Source organism: Pelodiscus sinensis, chromosome 10, assembly GCF_052426305.1.
Source record: "Pelodiscus sinensis isolate ZL-2025 chromosome 10, ASM5242630v1, whole genome shotgun sequence".
Classification (NCBI taxonomy): domain Eukaryota; kingdom Metazoa; phylum Chordata; order Testudines; family Trionychidae; genus Pelodiscus; species Pelodiscus sinensis.
Genome location: NC_143061.1, coordinates 28,455,431 through 28,473,741, shown reverse-complemented (window position 1 = coordinate 28,473,741; position 18,311 = coordinate 28,455,431). Strand labels below are relative to the sequence as shown.

Sequence of the window (18,311 nt, the reverse complement as noted above, 5' to 3'; positions counted from 1 at the left end):
TGCGCCCCGGCAGGCACTCCCTTTAGTTGCTAGTAGAAGCCAGGTGGGGCTGGGAGCCATTCCCCTTGCCCGGCTTCAGCACGCAACCAGAGGCTCCCAGCTGAGAGGCAGGGCTGCGATTGGTGCTGGGAGCCTCTGGTCGCGTGCAAAACCCAGGCGAGGGGAGTGGCTGGGAGTCCTGGCCCCCGTCCCACCCCACCCGACTTTTGCAAGTGACCAGAGGGCTCCCAGTGCCAATCGCAGCCCCGCTTCCCAGTCGCTCCCCCACCAGGCTTCCATCCGGCACCCAGCTGGGAATTCAGAAAATACTGAACATTGCATGTGTCTGGTATTTTCTGAATTTTTCTACTGGACAGACAATGCAAATACCGGACTGTCCGGTAGAAAACCGGACACCTGGCAACCCTAGCTGCCACCATGTTGATTCTGCTTCCCATGCTATTGCCTGCTGCCCTGGGACAGTGAAAACATGGAGGGCATGAATACCTCCAGCATATGTTAACCCACATAACCTTTCCTCTGGCCCACCGGTGGGTAATGAGCCAGGGTACAGGAAACACTGATCTAAGGCACAAGAGTTCTATAACAGCAATGGATAAATAAACTGCATCTACATTTTACTCTTGTATGGTGGAGCTAAACTAGGGGTTGGGAAAATATGACACGTGGCCCCGATCCAGCCCATGGCCCAGCGGTCTCCCTGCTGGCCCAGCACTCCCATGCCACTCACAGCGGCTGGCTGCAGGGGCTATGTGCCTGCAAGGCTGGGGCAAAGGTGGAGACTTCGCATGCTGCTCTGCCCCCAGCAATATCTCGCTGCTCCCATTAGAAACTGGCCAACAGAAGCTGCCTGTTTGCAGGGCAGGCAGTGTACAAAATACTCTCTTCTGCCCTGGATTGTGGCACTCCGAGCAGCACATGGCTCCCATAACTGGCTGCTCTGGGTGCTGTGTGAGGGCAGGGAGAGAGCCTGCTTTAGGGACCTGCTGGGCTGTTGGCCAGGAGCTGCCTAGCTACGAGCCTCCTAGCCAGAGTCTGCCTCTGGCATCACAGCCCCCCCTCCCCAATCCACTGCTCCCCTCCAGTGCCCTTTCCCTAGGTCACAACCCAAACCCTCTGTACCCCAGCTCCTGTACCCATATCCCCTACCAGGCCCTGCACCACAATTCTCTGCGCCAGATCACAACCCTGTCCCAGACCCTGCACTGTCTCCCTTCTCCAGGGAAGAATCCTCTCCTTCATCCATACCCTCTCCCAGATTCCACATAAGTCTCCTGCACTTCAAAACCCTTCTGCACCCAAACTCCATCCCATACACCAAAACTCCTCCATTAATAAGTTGAATAAGTTACACCTCTGGAACTTGCTGGCAATAATTCAGCCAATGCAGGTCATCCCTGCTTTGTAATCTATACCACCTGCTGCAAAGCTACCACAAGCCCCCCATCCTGTTAACCTGATACCCCTGCCATTGCTGGGATTCCATCATCCTCACGTGTATGAAGGTTAAGGGAAGGATTGGGAAAAGGCTACAGTCTTCTCCCTGATGGAGTGGTAGGGGCTGGAGGATAGGGATAGGGGATGGAGTGGTAGGGGAGTGGAGTGTCTGAGAGTCGGACCCTCTATTGTTGTTCATTTAATTTATTTCTGTGTAGTGAAAAATTACCTGCTCTGTGCACCTGCCAAATTACAATCTATCTTCCCTGCTGGCTCCCCAGGCTACTGAAAGGGAGGTAAAAAACGTTTATACTGCAGCATTATTTTGGGATTCTGGAGGTATCCTGAAATAGCTCTTCCTTGTCTTTTGAGCACGGCCATTATTTTGAAATATAACAGGCTCATTATTCCGACGTCCCTGTAAACTTCATTACACAAGGAGTAAGGGATGTTTCAGAATAGTGATTTATTTAGAAATATGTGCTATGTATTTAGAAATTGACTTTAAATAAGTTATGCAATTTGCATAGCTCAAATTGCATAGCATATTTTGTGCTACGGGTGCAATGTAGACGCACCCATCCTGGCCATTTTGTCAAGGAGGGAAAAAGTCTTTCCCAGTCCTAAAAGAGGCAACTAGCAGCAAGAATCAAATGCCCAGTCCTACTGTAATTGTAAGGTAGAGGAAATAGGTCAGTCCTTAAAGGGATCAATTCCCCTTAGCTCAGATGAAGCCTTTTTACCTCTGAAGCTGTGGAAGGAACATTAGCAAACCAAAGTTCAATAAAATGAGGTAAGAGCAGAGCTTAAACTTTAACTTTGTATTTGCTTGAATGTGTAGCTATAAAGTTTTCATATTAAACAGTTTTGTGATTTGGTTTTTCTTTTGGACTTTTTTAAATTGTTGCTTGGTACCCAGAACTCCATTTTTATTGTATTTAAAAGATGCTTGGGAGTGAGCAGGTTTGGTTGGTCATCCTTGGATAGATCTTTGATGTGATCCTTTGAAAATATTCTTTCTAAGATGTTTTCTGATGTGCTGTACAGTGGAGCCAGTATAAGGAACCCGTTGATTGTGTATACCTTTCATTTTGCCTATGACAGTGATTGTGTGCATGGTGTTGGAGTCGGTTTTTAGATGTTAATTTACTTGAGTTTTTAACATGTTGTATGATCTGAATGTGTTAACACTTAAAATTAGCATCCTTGTGAGGGATAGTAAATGCGAACCCAGAGAAAATCATAATGCTAGTGATTAATGCACCTCTCAAAGAGTTTAGAACAGTAACCTTGAGAAACTGTGATGTATAGTGCCTGTAGTGTTTCATCTCTGGTCACTGTTTTTAATTTGGCCAAAAATTATTGTGAACTGAGCAGTGTGTTGTGAGTTGACTGCTTCTCCAAGGGTTGAGAACTTTAGGTGGCTGAAATTCTATGAATGTACATAATGGTCCCTTTTGGTTTTGAAATTTGTGGCCACATGAGAGCCTGAAGGATTGAAGCCAATGAATTTATTTGTGAAAAGGGACTCTAAGGCTATATCAACATGGTGGCTTATTTGCAATGATTTCCCACCATTGTTAATACTGAGGTTGGTTGAAGCAGAAACTGTATTGGAGCCAAGGTTCCCATAGATGCCAGCCTTTTTAACACATTATTGTCAGAGGGGCTGATGTGTGTGCGCACAGGTCGTACCAGTACAGTATTGAAATATTTGTGTGACAGACACTGTAGATGAATGTATTTTAAAAGCTCCCCAAAGGAATGATAACTTTCAGTAAATAAATTCATTAACTTTTAGAAATACAGAGCTTCTAGTTTTATAAAACAGTACATTTTCTGTCAATTTTTACCCTTCATCATCCTTGTAAATACCATACTCTTAAATGCAAAAAATGAAGTTATACAAGGATGTCTGCTTTAGTGTTTTTGTAGTACAAATATTTTATTATCAGTGCCCTTAGGAATTACTTTTATAAACTTATTACTGTATGGTATTTATAGTAAGAGACTACATGGTTTCCCAGTGAGCTACTCTTTCTTGACTTAAATCTTTGAAGCTGTATCTCATTCTTATTCTTCTATCCTGTGTCCATGATAATCCTTAAGGGGCAGTCTTTTGAAGAACGTGATGGCCAATGCAGTACAATATGTTTTTGTAGAATAGTTGCATTAGGTGAGGTCTCACTTGGCAAAGTCAGTCCTCCTGTTTGATTTATTGTCTATCCCTCTGGCAAGACAACAAGCTACTTGATTTTACCACAGCTGTGCATAGTTTAGGAGGTAGAGGGTGTGGTTTGAAGAATTATTTAGTCAGTAAACATGCATTTTACTTTAACATTAGAAAATATTTGCCATTGAGGCTTTTGTTTCTTGAACTTTTCCATAATGGTGGCTTACTTTTCTTTGTTAATTTCAGCTGCATATGCTTTGAAAGTAGTGCTTCTCAAATTTAAGAATCTGTTTACTCTCTGTTACTTGTATTTTGGAGTCTAACTTTGTTTACCACTGAAATATGAATCCAGATCTAAACCAGTCTTTAATATAATAATTTTAACTGATATACAGACATGGTGAAGCCAATTGTTAGGCATTGCGAAGCCTGCCTTTCTCTAATTTCAAGCTGTTGCTTTAAGATAAATGTTCTTTTCTTGCATTATTTGCGTAGCAGATAAGCACAATTTATTGGAGAAATCTCTGCTCTACTCACAATTTTTTCTACTTTCATAATTTTTTAACATTTTTCCTTATCAAATACAGCCATCGCTTCCATTTCCCAAACCAGATTATATATTAAAATGTTAGCTCTCTATCTTTGATCCTGTTTTTTTTCAAGATGTGTTCCTGCTACCTCTTCTATCAGTTATTGTATTTAGTAGTAGTCTATACTCTATATAAGCCACTGCACATTGTATCTTCAAGGCTTTACAAATACTCTCCATTTAAAAGAGTATCTGACTGTTTGATTTTACCTCAGTTACAATCCCCTTTTTTCCTAAATTTCAAAGCTTCTGAGAAATGCCTGTTCAATTTTGTCGGTATGTTGCTTGAGAACCCTTTCAAATCTGATAACTTTATGAAAAATGTAGAATCCTACATGTTCTCTAAGTTTATCAGCTCTGACATTGTCTAAATTCCACTGTATGAGCTACACAAGGCCTATGTCAAGTCTTCTTTCAGTTTTAGTTGCATAAGATACTCTTAACCCCCTCATGAATTATTTTGTATCGTTGCTGTGTACTGCATCCCAAGATTGAGTCAAATGATTTCTCTGTATACTGTGGTCTATAAAGTCCCTTGGAATTATTTCAGATTAAAAAATATCTCATTTGATATAAGCAAGCCACAATATTTTTGGATGCTGTTACTCAGATTGCATTAGGACATTGTTTTTCACTTACAGGCTATGTCTAAACTACACCCCTCTGTCGGCAGAGGGATGTAAATTAGACGTATCGAAAGTGCAAATGAAGCGGGGATTTAAATATTCTGCACTTTATTTGCATAATGGCAGCCACCGCTTCTTTTCGAAATGGGGCTTTTTGAAAAAAAAGGCAGTTTTTGAGGAATACAGGATCTTTCGAAACAGGGCATTTCTGTCAAAAAAAAGCCCCATCTAAAGTGCTGGGTTTTTCCGAAAAGCCCTGTTTCAAAAAAAAGCGGCGGCTGCCATTATGCAAATGAAACACAGGATATATAAATCCCAGCTTAATTTGCACTTTCAATATGTATAATTCACATCCCTCTACCGACAGAGGGGTGTAGTTTAGACGTAGCCACAGAAATATGTTGCTTTCTCAGTTCTTCCATAATCACTAGCCTAGTGAATTCCAGGGTCTTTGATATTTTCTTGATTAAACTTATGTCTTAATTAAAATGATATCTTATTTCAAGGCCTCCTCGATCTATTTTAATATTTCTTGATCTTATCTTGTTCCAAAATCTGTCACTTTGGGTAGTTGCTCGGTTTTGATCTTTGTTTTGCTTTTTACACTGATCTGGTCTTTCACTGCTGCACTACATACAATACATTGCGTATCATCCTTTTTTAAAAAAAATGCAATCAGTTTTTAATCTGTAACAACACAGTTCCTTCCGTTCTGTTTTTGTTTATCCCTCCAATAATTGTTGTGTTGATGTTTCTGTATGCCCTTTTTAGCTCAATTCAGTTAGCCCAATTAGTTCTTATCTGTCTTTCAGCACTTGCACTTCCAGTTCTGCATTCTTGTTTTTAATACCTTGCTTTTCCCTCCCACTTCTCTTTCCCTCTAGCTTTCTCTTTTGTTTTTTTTTCTTCTTCTTCTTCTTCCAGAAATGACTAAGCTTCCTGTTATTCCACTCCGTCAGTTTTTCCCCCAATATTCTTTTCATGTTGAGCAATATTTATTTGCCAGCAGCTTCCTTTGGAGTTTTCCTACTCTATCTCCACTGTATTTTTTCCTCATTTGCTAGTTACTTTTTATTATTAGCAGACATTATGTCCATGTATATGCTACTCAATTAAACTTATGTCCCAAAGTGAAAAAGAAAAATTAATAATTTCAAATTATTTTTATCATAAATTCACTCTTTCAGAAAAGACTGTCAAATGGTATTTTGGGAAGGCTCTGCTTTCCGTCTCCTGAGAATATTACACTTTGCATTTTAGTACTGTATAACAGATCTTTCATTGTCACTATATTTTTATATACCCTGCCTCCAGTGGGCTTATTCAGATGTGTAAAGTTTCTTGTGTGTAATAGTTTGCTTGACCTGATCCCCTAAGTGTCATTTCCACTGTGCATGCTGAACTTACTATTTTCAGTGTTAACTATGTTCAGGACTTTATAGAAGGCTGTGTGTTGCTGGAGTTTTTTCCCCCTCCTTGCTGCAATAGTGACTTTGTGTAGAAATTCATGCTTTTTAGATTTTAAGTTATCATTAAATCCTGATATTTAGTGGAATCATAGTCACAACCAGAATAAAAATTACAGTTAGATTTCTGAACCATAGAGCTGATCACAAGAGATTTAAATTAGGAACTTAATCACCATAAATACTTCTTTGCAAAAATCAAAATGAAAGTCTCCTCAGCACACCACAGATTTCAAGCCTAAAAGCTCTGAGACTTCACTTAAGCTTTCCCATGCTGGAAAATGTGCTAAGGGTAAAATTCTTTTTGGTGCAATCCTGCTCTAGTTGAAATCAGTGTCAAAACTTCCATGTTTTTAAAAGGGAGAGAGACCATGAAGAACAAGCTACAAAAAATAAAGCAATAATCAAGATACTGTTGGTGAAATGTAGTCCTCAGAAAAAACAGATTTGTCATTAGAATGAAACATGTAATTTGATCTATGTGTACTTCTGTGTAGCATTAACGAAGCTGCCTGAAAATCAGCATGTCTTCATGTAGTTGCGCATGCCATAGATTTTGCTTTAAGTTTGGGGTTTCAACAAACCCCCAAAGTAAAATGAACCTCTGAATTTCTAGCTGTTTTGCATCAAAATCAGATACAGTATAATGATTTTTGAGATGTGGTTTTGTTGTAGAGCCAGAAATAGATCCACGGTTGAAACCCCATTTTGTAATAAAACTCAAAATCATACTGAGTTTGATTTGTTTGGGAACATTGTGTTTAGATCTGAAAAGAAGACAACTGTGCATAACATACCTTCTAAAGTATTTGTGCACTCCTTTAAAATATATGTCTGAGAACAGCATATGCACAGAAACATAGCACAAATATATGCATATGGAGGAAAGGAGCCAAATTATCATCTCTACTCCAGTATCCCAAAGCCAACTTTGTTGCAGAAGCTCAGACCAGCTGAAATAACCCCACTTTGGGGGAATCTTCAGGAGAGTGTAGGCCTGCCCCAGAGACTCCTATAAACCACTCTCCTTCCAACAGAGGGCTTATGATTAGGAGAAGGGACCTGTGGTAGGAGCATCCATTGATATCCATGGTATGTAGCCATGAGTTGTTAACATAAGCTATAGCAGCCTAATTTAGTGCAGATCATTATAAAAAATCCTCGTGCTACAAATGTGTTGCAAAGCCACTTTTGCCCTCCTACTGCTCTTGTGAGCATTGTTCATCCCTAGATTTAGCAGATTTGCTTATAGTCCATGGAGAGCTGGGTGGTCACATGGTGCTTGCCCTCATTTCCAACTGCTCCTGTTGATGACCGGGCTTCTTACTGCAACAAAGACTTGAGGGCTGTAAACAAGGATCCACACTCACCATCTCTAATAGAGGCAATTGCTACATAATAGAATAGGAAACAGGAGTTGCCCTGGGTAGGGTATCCAGGTATCAGTATTGTACCAGACAGTCCGGTATTTGCACGCTGTTAAAATATAAAAAAATAAAAAATCAGAAAATACCGGACAGGTGCAATGTCCGGTATTTTCTGATTTTTCTGGCTGCGCACCAGAAGCCAGGTGGGCGGGGGAGCAGCTGAAAGTCCCAGCTGGGCAGCAGGGCCGCGATTGCAGCCGGGAGCCCTCAGTTGGTTGAGTGTGAGGAGGGGAAGCCTCCTCCTCACTCGTGCATTGCCAGGAGCCTGGGCGGGACAGGCAGCAAGTGCCCAGGTCAGTCCTGCTTCGCGCCGGCCAATTTGCTCACCCCCCCCCCCTTCCCGGCCGGCCGGTTCTCCCTCACTTCCCCGGCCAGCCCCCCTGCACCTTCCCCAGCTCTGCTTCCCGCCATCCCGTTTCTCTTCCTGATCTCCCCAGGCCAGCGCCGCTACACCCCCTCCCCCAGCTCTGCTTCCCGTCCCCCTTCCTCCTGGCCAGTCCCACGGCCCCCGATCCCCCCCAGCTGTGCTTCCTGCCCCCCCTTACTGATGGCCAGCCCCGCTTCCTCCCAGCCGGTCCTCCCTCCCCAAATATCCTGCGGCCAGCCCCGTTCCGCCCGCCCGCCTCCTCCCACCCCACAACCAGCCCTGCATCCCGTTGGCCCTCCCATCTCCCCTGGCCAGCCCTGTTCTCTCTCCCCAAGCCAGCACCGCTCCCTTCCTGGCCAGTCCCCCCTTCCCCCCCAAGTGTGTCTGTTTTTTTTTTAAATGACTACCCCCCCCCCCTTTTTTTTTCCTTCAACAACATTTTTTCCTGGTTTTTGGGGGGGGGGGGGGGGGTCGATATTTTTTTTTCCCTGGGACCAATGGGAGTAAAGCTGTTAGCCAGGAGTGTGAGAAAACTGTCCAGGAGTGGAAGGAACGAGGTATCCAGGCAGCATGAATAAATGGAGAAGAGTACCGGTTGCTGAACAGCATGCCAAGGAAAAAAGGTTCCAAGCAGAGGAAATGGATGTGCAGAGGAAAGTAAGGCGAAGGAGACCTATTGATAGAGAAATATGTGGGAGATTGGAAGAGGTGAATGAGCAGGATGAAATGCAGGACATTACATTAATGAGATGCATGTATGTGTGCTAAACATTTTGTATTCCATGTGATCCAATGATGTGGTTGCCTCAGGGATGTAACGGGAGAGGAGATTGTCATATTGACTGTCTCTTTAAGATGCAGTCAGTGCTATGAAAAATGTGAGTCGCCCTGATCAGTAACTCAGGGTAAATGTACAAAGATCTGGTGAAAAGTTCATAGAGGTGGTCAAAATAAAGTACATCTAGGAACTGATAATGTTTTAATGTACAAAAGAAAGACAAACCCTTGTGTGTATGCTTGTAAGAGAGACTTGGCCATATTTTGATTTAGCTCTAAGGTCACCAGCACAAACCTGGCCTAAGTTGCTTTTGACTGAAAGTTGACATTGTCTTATAGCTGGGTACTGTGTGCAATGAATTCATAGCTCAGTCCGGTTCTATCTGAGAACAAAGTAACCCATAACTTTAATTGGCCTCAAAGGGCACCTCTGCATGCAGTCTCAGCAAAGAGGCCAAAGACTGAATTGGGCATAGAGACTAGTGGAGTGAGGGGGAAACTTGCTGATGCTGTTCCTGCACCAGAGACAATTACTCTCCTGAGCTTAGTCCAATCAAGACTCTGCAAGGTGCCTAAAAACATGCCTAACTTTAAGCCTGGGAGCAGTTCTATTGACTTCAATAAGTCTACTCCCACACTTAAAATTAGATGCTTAGGTGTTTTACTCAGTCTCTGTGCACACAAAATCCTATTGTTGTTTATTCATACACCTACATGGAAGAGCCTCCCTAATCAAATTTAAAGTTAATTGCTTTGGAAAATCAAATATACCTAATGTATGTTTCCACTAAAATCAGCAACAACAAATAACCTAGGTAAATCAGAGCTGTCAGGAGTATAAATATAACACGGGTGAAGAAATAAACAAAGTTATTTCTGTGTGTTAGGGATGACCACGCGTAAATGATTCATGGCTCTGCCATTTATGACCTATGCCATCATCCCCAGCGCATAAAAAATATCTGTTTAAGCACCCCATTTTATGCAATCTGTATTACAAGATAATTATTTTCTATCACAAATGTTATTTTACTTTTTTGTGTCTTACTAACTGAATTAATATAGTTACCTTGATCGGAAGTTTAAGCTGTGCTGTCATTGAATAGTGTTGTGGTTGTGTGCCACATGACAGAACATACTCCCTTGGCTCAACAAAGAGTTTCTCAAATCAGCTAAGTTCCATAGTCTTCATGCAAAGAATCTCATTTGCGTGCTATTTAACCATTGGAATCCAGTATCATCTTCCAGTTCATTGGAGTGTTTGCTCTCTAAAGGGAAATGCTCCAAATCACTGTTTTCAGCAACATGCTAAAGCTTGTAGTTGTTAATAGGGAAAATTAAAATTAGAATAATATTGCAATTTCATGAATAAGCAGGATAATGTAAACATTGAAAGTATGCCTCCTTGGAGTTAATGCAGTCTGGAGTTTACATTACCCTGCTAATTTTCATTCATCCACCCCCAGCAATACATTTTTGAATATCTATATATATCAATTTTCTGAAAATCAGCCCAGTTATTTAGAAGCCTAATGATAAATCTTAACGTAAATTAATGGATTATCGCTGGCTATTAAAATCCGGCCTGCCAGTTAAACAAAAGGAAAATTCCATATTAAGAAGTCTTGTAGAATTGAACTGCAAATTACATCCTTACTAGAGAATTTTTAAATTAACCAATAGAATTTAATAGATTTGTTTGCCACAGCTCATTTCTTCTTCAGTTTCTGTTGGTCTATTTCCTTTTTAAATTCAATAGGAAGTCAGTTTTTAAAACATGTAACAGCTTCTTAAATGGAGATCACATTTTAGATTTAATTTTTATCAATGTTTTTCCTTATGCAGACATATCTTATTACACATTTTCTACAAGGCTCCTTAAGAACATTGGGCTGGGTTTGTTACTAAGCAAGCTAAAATATGTGCAGATATAGAGCTCAATTTTGGCTAGAGCCTGACAGAATGCATATCCGAATGCAGAGTTCAAATTGTATCAGAGGGAAATAATGCCTTTTGACTATAAAAGGCAATAGCACAAGTCCTTGTAATTCATTATTTGTAAACATACAAATAGCTGTTCTCTGTATGGATAGTAATCAAGAATGCTTTGGCTAGCATTGTGCAAGGAGCTGCCTCCCCAGAGTCTGCACTGGCTTCTGCTGTTGCTGCTTCCATTTTTTGCTGGCCAAGGAAAAGCTGCTGTCTTGGCATCCTTTGCAACTGATAATATTGCAAACATTCAAGACATGAGTAATGGGTGACTGCTGGATCTTTGCCAGAGCAAGAGGAAGCCGTCTCCTATCTACTGAAGGTAAGGAACAGAGATAGCTAATGGATGTTGGTGAGTGAGTAGGGCTATTGAATAACAGCCTGGGGAAAACATCCAAACTCTGGAACAGCTTTTAAGTCAGGGTCAGATGGAAGGAAGGAAGTCCAAACAACGTCCCTTAGGTTTAGAATTCTACCTTTCTTTCGAGAGCCCTAACTAAAGTTACACAATCCCATCTGGGACATTTTTAGCTACATTTAAGCAAACTGGGTGAAATCCTAGTCCTGGAAGTTTTTGACTGACATCAACAGGAACCTTGCTAATACTTTAGTAAGGCCAGGATTTCACTCGCTGTCTCTATTCCTCCCATTATACACAGTAAGTTGCCCAGTCTGTATTTCTGATTTTCCCCAAGCAAGCAAGTTATGTTCAATACCCTAGACCAGATTGCCATAGCCTCATCACAAATAGAATTGTTCTTCTCAAATAGTCCCACTGAAATCAGTGGAACCATTTTAAAAGTGCTGACCTATTTGTGGTGAGTGAAGGTTGCATGCACTGGTCCATAGGCATTCTTTCCCATTCTCATTATTTTCTGTAGCAATTTCTTGCTCTCTTCTCCATCCAGCACCTTGCTTTCTCCCTCACTTTTCTCCTGTTTTGCTGACTGGCACATTGTTTCAGTCTTTCACTTATCCATGCCTGTCACTCCTTCCCATTCTGGTCTTCTCTGTCCTATCAGTCCTTCCCTCCTTTTGTTTTCTGTCCCCCATCACTATTTTCTCTGTAATTTCCCCAGCTTTGTGATTCCCCAGGTCTTCATAGCCACAAACTTAACAGAGGCTTAAACAAGTAGACCCTTGTTGCATTTCCTACCAGCTCATACCAAGTGGAATGAGACCTAGCTCCCTGCATTTTCTAGTGTGCTCCATTTCTGGGTCTCTTAACTCAGTCCAGTACCTACCCTCTTAACCATCTGCCTCCTCTCAAGTTTCTCTCACACCTTCTCTTGCTCAGACAAGAGGAGGGATAGTTCAGTGGTTTGAGCATTGGCCTGCTAAACCCAGGGTTGTGAGTTCAATCCTTCAGGAAGCCATTTAGGGATCTGGGGCAAAAATCTGTCAGGAATGGTACTTGGCCCTGCTGTGAAGGCAGGGGATTGGAGTTAATGACCTTTCAAGGTTCCTTCCAGTTTTAGGGGGAGGGATAGCTCAGTGGTTTGAGCATAGGCCTGCTAAACCCAGGGTTGTGAGTTCAATCCTTGTGGAGGCCATTTGGGGCAAAAATTCATCAGGGATGGTACTTGGTCCTGCTGTGAGGGCAGGGGTCTGGACTCAATGACCTTTCAAGATCCCTTCCAGTTCTAGGAGATAGGCAATCTCCATTAATTTTTTTTTTTAAATCTCACTCACTAGCTGTTTCTCCCAGCCATACATGTAGGTTGCTTCCTCTTCAGTTTTCCTGGGAGTGGGTATGTGGAGGGAAAAGCAGAAGCAGTTAAACAGAGCCTCACACATGCTGCTTACAGTGCCTCCTGAATGGAAGAAATAGGAAGAAGCACCACAGCATTGCATGCCTGTGTCTTTTGCCTCTCAGCTAATTCACAACCTGGATTTGTGCCTTAGACCTGGGAACAAGCTGGAGGTGTTGCTGAGTGTGAGTGGCCCACCAAGTTATGCTGTTTGTACCCTGCAAACCAGAATTGGGGAATATTTCCCACACTTATTTATGATTTTTAACTGATATAATTGTGATGATGCCTACGAGGTGTATGTGTGTGAAAGAAAGCAAAAGAAAACAAACTGGTAGATAGTGAAATCTTTTCATTTATATTACCTGAAAAGTTCCCTTCAAAATTCGTATCATATTTAGATAACTTTTTTCATTTTTTTTCTAAAATGCATTTATTCAGTACTTTAAGTAAAATACATCACTGTGTGGAACATGAGGGTTCAGGAGCGTGCGCGCACGCACACACACACGAGACTAAACCCATGTTATTGTTTGATGTGCATTGCAATATGAAAGACCCCAAAAGAACAATGTTTGTCCACAATCCGCTTTCTTCTCATTAAAGGAGGAATACAAGTGCAATTGTCTGGCAATGTAGTTTTTACTGCCACTGGATTGTGTGTTAAATATAGAATTAAGATTTTTTTTTAAATTAAATGAGAAACTTAAAACAAGGGAAATTATATTTACTTCCTTAAGCAGCAGCATTTTTTCAATATGAAATGAAGAAGAAAGGCATCAGAGATTCATTACAAGCTTCTGCTAATTTTACAGCAATGAAGTATGGCTTTAAAAAATGTGACTGATTTTTGGATAGCTATGGGCTTTAATCACACAAGTAATTCTATCCCATATATTTCCACAACTAGTTTCTTTGACTTTGGTAGATCTACTTATCTGAATAAGGCTTGGAGGGTAAGATTCAAAGCAGACCTTGAATATAGAGGGGCCTCATTTAATTATAGTACCATGTAGGTATTTAAATATGTGTGTGTGTATGCACACAAAATTGCAAGTGCCCAATTAGATGACCTGTTTTAACATACAGTCCGCTGGACTGTTTCTCATGTGCTTTATCTACTGCAGACGAAGGCTATCTCTAGATTGCAGAGTTTTTATCCTGGAAAAGCTCTGCTGTGTCCAGGGAAGGCGTCCACTTTTTTGGAACAGTTTCCAAAAAAGCACGCTTGTTGTTTCGGCATTCCTGTCTTCCTCTAGGTGAGAGGAATAAGGGATGTCCCAAAAGAGGAGGTTTTTCTGAAATTTGGCCCCATGTAGGTGGGCCAAATTTCAGAAAAGACTTTTCCAAAAAAAATGGAAAAAGATATACAAATTGCAAACCGTGTATCTTTTTCCAATAAAACTCTGCAATCTAGATGTAGCCAGAGTCGTTTTGACTGTAGCAACTCTACTAAATAGATATTTATAGTTGTAAATAAATCAGTATGGAATAAAAACATCAGCTGAAACCTACAAAATACTGAATTCTCAGCACCCAGTGCAAATTTACTACAAAATTTATAAAAAATGTTACATAAATTTCTTATCTTTGCAAATGAAATTGACTGTGAAGTAACTATTGACTTAATAGGATCCCTACACTCAGCGAAGGTCTACTTACTGTTCTGCATTTGCAAAATAAAACACTTTGTCTAACAGCTACCAATAATTCTTTTTATGACATGTTTTATTCTATTCAATTTTATGTGTGATTCTGGGTGGAAGCATCTAGATATCACAAAGCTGCTTACATGAGTTTTTCCTAGTGTGGAGTTATGTAGATTTCAGTTTACATCATTCCTGAATTCAGTGGGAGACACACACCCATTTTGAAGTAAAATATAGGCAATTAACATACACTGTTGCTGTTAAATACCTCTTTATTCATCTGGCATCTTTGAAAACTAGTTATAATGCTGTCTTTTTCAGAATTAGGTATTTACGGTTTTGACAAGAACAAAATTACTCCAACTCCTCCAAATTTTAGAATTGCCTAGGGAGATTGTGGAATCTCTATCATTGAGATGGAGCAGGTTAGACTTACACTTGTTAGAGATGATCTAGATAGTGCTTGATCCTACTATGAATGCAAGGGACTGGACTTGATGACCTCTTGAGGTCCCTTCCAATTCTAATTATGATTCTATAAATTAATAGAAAAACTTTAAACTGGGGATATGAGATAGTGATTAATTTAATACTCATGTAACTGCACAAAATATTGTTGGTTACATGATTATTCAGTATCCCTCAGCCTCCTCTGCCCTTCCTGCTGCTGCCTGATAGGGAGCCAACATATGAGGAGAACTGACTTAAAAGCCATGTATCCGCTCCCTCCTCCTTTCCCCCACTGCAGCCTTTGATAGGCAGCACAGTGGCTGGGAGGGGAGCGGCTCATGTGAATTGATATGCGCGGGGAGCTGGCTTGAAAGTGGGCTCCCCATGGCACCGACTTCCACTCCCCCTCCTACCCTGCTGCCTCTGATACTGGGATGGGGGAGTGCATGTATTTGACAAGATTAACTGCTAAGTCTAGATTTTATTGATTACTCGTGTGCTCTACTACACATCGACATCCCTACTTTAAACTAAGGATGTTAACAACTAGTTATCTGATAAGCAAATGCTTATCGGATAGTCAACTAGTCTTTTCTTCCAACCTTATTGCCTCTGTCAGGTAGCGGAGGCAAAGGGGGGGGGGAGAAGAGGTACTTCAAAGCGGCAGTGCTGCACAGCTGATCCTGGGATCAGGCGTGCGGTGCTGGTCCTTTGAAATGCTGTCTCGACTTCCCGCTGGCCCTAGCCTTACGCAGAGTTCCACGTTCCTGCTTTGAAATGTACACGAGCCCCAGTAGGGGCTCGTGTACATTTCAAAGCAGGAATGCGGAAGTGCCTATCGACTAGTTGAGTAGTCAATGGAAATTCCATTGGCTGCTTGACCAGTAAATTAACCGCTAGTTACTATCCTTACTTTAAACCAGTTTTTATTTATAAATCCATAAAATATACCCAATACACTGTGTCTGGTTCATCTTTGCTATCTTAATTTCAGAGCTCTGAAGGCAACCCCACCACTAGCTGCAGTGCCGAAAAAAGGTAGCATGAAATTGACCAGAATGTACCATGCATTTGGTAGGGCCATACATATGATTAAGAATGTTAAGGAATGGGTATTTTGCTAATCATGTAGTCAACACAATTTGTATCAACTACACAATCAGTCAATAAGGGGAGCCTCGCTCCAGGACTGATGCACCTCTGCATTTTAAATGTAGTAAGTGTTCTTACTGCAATTAAAATGCAGAGGCTCAGCAGTCCTGAGCCTGCATGAGCCAGGAATACTTGGTACCGGATTCCGCTGGGTCCAGCAGCTCCTGTTCATGGTGGCCCAGGCTGTCTGCAGGCAGGGGCTGCTCCGGCAGGAGCTCCAGTCCAAGCCACTGTGACTAGGGGTTGCTGCCGGAGCAGGCTCTGACTGCAGCCAACCTCGGCCAACAGCAGGCAGAGGCTGCTTTGCAGCATCTCCTCCCCTCCACCTTCTTCCCTCTCCCCCCCCCCAGGGTTGCCTCTGGTAGAGGCAGCAGGGCGGGGGCAGGTGGCACTGCTAAGATGGTGCTGGGGGGAACCAGCTTTTTATATGGAATTTTTATGCTTCCTCAATTCCATTTCCTCTTGCCAAATGTTTCTCTTTCTTCTGTCTTTATTTAAATAAACATTTAATCTTTTTTATTTATGTTAATTGTCTCATATAATTGTCTGAGACAGAGCTCATAACAGTTTGCTTTGGCTAAAATCCCCTGAGTCTATACGAGCTGAGCAAATGCATTGGGGGAACTAAAGATGAGAGTAATTTGTCTCCCAGGGCTGTGGAGTATCATCTGACTTGCAGGGTGGAGCCTCTTCCTTTGTCTGGAGCAGGTTCCATGGCATAACCACATCCTGAGTGGGAGGACTGGAGGATTTGTACAGCAGCAGCTGCCATGCAGGAAGCCTACATATAGCTGAGCAAGGCAGAGTGTGCATATTTCTTATGTGTATCCCCCATCAAACTCTCATTTCTCCCTTGCTCAGCAGAACAGCACTGGCCCAAATCTCTGGGGAACAGAGTTCAGGGTGGATTTTGGCTTTAGTGAACTAGTCAAAACTTCATAATTAAGGGAATAAAGTGTCAGATATAAAAATAAAAGTTGTTGGTACACTGCACTCTGAAGCAGATTTGTGATTTCTGTCTCTTTGATTAATAGTATTTAATCCTGATAATCAGAATGTTAATTATTAACTAAGTGAAGTAATTCATTACTGGAAATCAGAAATATCTGTCTGGTTTCCATAGTTCTTCAGCCCAGGTTCTCTTTTTCTCCCCACATTATGCAATATCTCTGAACTGTTAATTAACTTTGATAACTTACTTCATGAAGTTTAGCCCTTTTCTGCCAATAAAGCACAAAGGGTCTGATTCTACCTTTACACAATCTCAGTTTTACTGTAGTGGAGCTGCACCGATGTAAATTAGATCAGAATTTGATTCTCAGCTTAGGGCTCAAATATGTTGTGAACTCACAGCCCCATGCCGGGAACGATGACAAAGTAAATTGCTGTCATGTTAGCTCAAGGAAGTCTAACATGCTTCATGGAGTTCCTAGGAGGCAAAGTCACTTGACCAACCTTCAGAATTTATGTAGTTTCCTCCGAATCTTACCTGCAACCTGTCCTTGTCTACTCAGGAAAAACTTAAAACACAATGAATAGTCTGGTAGCACTTTAAAGACTAACAAAATATGTAGATGGTATCATGAGCTTTCGTGGGTTGTTTCCACGAAAGCTCATGATATCATCTACATGTTTTGTTAGTCTTTAAAGTGCTATTAAACTGTTTGTTGTGTTTTAAGTTTTTCTTGTTACAGACTAACTTGGCTACCCCTCTGAAACTTGTCTGTTCATTTAGCTAGCCAGAAAAAGTTCTGTCTGCTTAAAGGAATTCTCGGACTGCAGTGGTGCCTCGCCCCTCTCTGCTACAAAAAGGAAAGAAATGTTTCTTGTGATTTTCCCGTTAATACACCTGCTTCAGTGGCTGACTCTCTTGGGGTTTGCAAATCTGTCAGCTAAGTCAAATGAAAAATCTTACACTCAAACATATGTGGGAGAAACTCAGATCCCAAAGTAAGAAAAATGGATTTTAGTGGTCTATCATATCTGTAATATAAACCATTGTGAGATTATATTTTATTTAGATTTTTTTATAAGTACCTGGAAGCCAAAATAAAAATACTTGCTGGCACACTTTTAAAGTATGAGATGTATTATATGATATGCCTCCTGATGAAATGAAAGGTAGATGTGTGTGAGTGAACATATTGCTCTCCCTAGATGGCTACTTGGATAGGACATAAGGATTCTCTACAGCTAATTGAAGTTTTCTCCTAATTCAAGCAGTAGCGCTCTATGGATTTTTGGAGGTAGGACTAGGCTCTAGACCTGCTGGTGCTGTTGTGTTATATTGCAGAGGGATAGTAGCTTCTGCAGATAAGGGTAAAAGCAGGGTTCCATTTTATATGGCCACTTTTTATTTCTTTTTCTATCTCCCATCTCCAGCAAAAGAGGATAAATCCTTATCATTTCAGAGTTTAGAAGCAGAGTTTCACTGACAATGTATTAATTCTGGAAATTT

At 41.3% G+C, this 18,311-nt stretch overlaps 1 protein-coding gene across 14 annotated transcripts in view; it reads left to right on the top strand.

Moving 5' to 3' along the window:
• The window catches only part of MBNL1 (muscleblind like splicing regulator 1), a 199,035-nt gene that overhangs the window by 78,089 nt on the left and 102,635 nt on the right, over positions 1-18,311 (top strand). Inside the window, exon 1 of one of the 14 annotated variants that reach the window (XM_025181166.3) lies at positions 10,591-11,173. The exons of the other annotated variants lie outside the window; for them this stretch is intronic. The gene's annotated coding sequence lies outside the window, so the exon portion shown is untranslated. Of the gene's footprint in view, positions 1-10,590; positions 11,174-18,311 lie in introns of those variants that run through there. 14 annotated transcript variants of the gene reach the window in all.